This window comes from Fringilla coelebs (genome assembly GCF_963513975.1).
Source record: "Fringilla coelebs genome assembly, contig: SCAFFOLD_32, whole genome shotgun sequence".
Lineage (NCBI taxonomy): Eukaryota > Metazoa > Chordata > Aves > Passeriformes > Fringillidae > Fringilla > Fringilla coelebs.
Genome location: NW_028167319.1, coordinates 3,237,335 through 3,239,361, shown reverse-complemented (window position 1 = coordinate 3,239,361; position 2,027 = coordinate 3,237,335).

The window sequence follows — 2,027 nt, the reverse complement described above, 5'->3', positions numbered from 1 at the left end:
TAAGGCCTAAAATGGCAAAATGCCTCCAGGAATTCGGCCTCTCGCAGGAGGCCTCCCAGACGCAAGGTGGCACCAGTGCAAACATTTTCTGGTTTGAGAGTGCGTAGTGGGTCCTGAAAACTGACACCCAGACCAGTGGCTTGTGAGTTTTGTTTCCCAGGGAAAAGGCCTGTACACTGGTTCAGGGACCTGAGGCCTTAAATTGCCGGGGGCCTCCTGGAATTCGGCCTCCGAAGGATGCCTGCCAGACGTAGGGTGGCACCAGTGCCAACACTTTCTTGTTTGAGAGTGCCAAGTGGGTCCTGAAAACTGACACCCTGAACAGTTGCTTGTGAGTTTTGTTTCCCAGGCAAAAAGCCTGAACAATTGTTCAGGGTTGTGAGCCCTTAAATGGCCAGGTGCATCCAGGAATTCGGCCTCTCGCAGGATGCCTCCAAGACGCAATGTGGCAGCAGTGCCCACTTGGTCTAGTTTGAGAGTGACAAATGGGTCCTGAAAACTGACACCCAGAACAGTGGCTTCTGAGTTTTGTTTCCCAGGGAAAAAGCCTGTACAGTGGTTAAGGGTCCTGAGGCCTTAAATGGCCAGGTACCTCCTGGAATTCGGCCTCTCGCAGGATTTCTCCCAGACGCAAGGTGGCACCAGTGCAAAATTTTTCTGGTTTGAGAGTGCCTAGTGGGTTCTGAAAACTGACACCCAGAACAGTGGCTTCTGAGTTTTGTTTCCCAGGGAAAAGGCCTGTAGAATGGTTCAGGGGCCTGAGGCCGTCAATTGCCGGGTGCCTCCTAGAATTCGGCCTCTCGATGGATGCCTCCCAGACGCAAAGTGGCAGCAGTGCCAACTTGAGCTGGTTTGAGAGTGCCAAGTGGGTCCTAAAAACTGACACCCAGAACAGTGGCTTCTGAGTTTTGTTTCCCAGGGAAAAGGCCTGTAGGGTGTTTCAGGGTCCTGAGGCCTTAAATGGCCAGGTGCCTCCTGGAAGTCGGCCTCTCGCAGGATGCCTCCCAGACGCAATGTGTCACCAGTGCAAACATTTTCTGGTTTGAGAGTGCGTAGTGGGTCCTGAAAACTGACACCCAGACCAGTGGCTTCTGAGTTTTGTTTCTCAGGGCAAAGGCCTGTACACTGGTTCAGGGACCTGAGGCCTTACATTGCCGGGGGCCTCCTGGAATTCGGCCTCCGAAGGATGCCTTCCAGACGTAGGGTGGCACCAGTGCCAACAGTTTCTGGTTTGAGAGTGCCTAGTGGGTCCTGAAAACTGACACCCTGAACAGTGGCTTGTGAGTTTTGTTTCTAAGGGACAAGGCCTGTACAATGGTTCAGGTGCCTAAGGCCTTAAATGGCCAGGTGCCTCCTGGAGATCTGCCTCTTTTAGGACTTTTCCCATATGGTAAGCGGCGCCAGTCCCTACTTAGTCTTCTTTGAGAGTGTCAAGTGTGTCCTTCCAACTGATACCAAGAACAGTGGTTTCTGAATTTTGTTTCCCAGGGAAAAAGCCTGTACAGTGGTTCAGGTCCCTGAGGCCTTAAATGGCCAGGTGCCTCCTGGAATTCGGCCTCTCGCAGGATGCCTCGAAGATGCAAGATGGCAGCAGTGCCAATTTGGTCTGGATTGATAGTGCCAAGTGGGTCCTGAAAACTGACACCCAGAACAGTGGCTTCTGAGTTTTGTTTCCCAGGGAATAAGCCTGTACACTGGTTCAGGGGCCTGAGGCCTTAAATGGCCAGGTGCCTCCTGGAATTCGGCCTCTCGCAGGATTTCTCCCAGACGCAAGGTGGCACCAGTGCCAACTTGGGCTGGTTTGAGATTGCCTAGTGGGTCCTGAAAACTGACACCCAGAACAGTGGCTTGTGAGTTTTGTTTCCCAGGGAAAAAGCCTGTAGAGTGTTTCAGGGTCCTGAGGCCTTAAATGGCCAGGTGCCTCCTTGAAGTCGGCCTCTCGCAGGATGCCGCCCAGACGCAAGGTGGCAGTAGTGCCAACTTGGTCTGGTTTGAGAGTGCCTAGTGGGTCCTGAAAACTGACACCC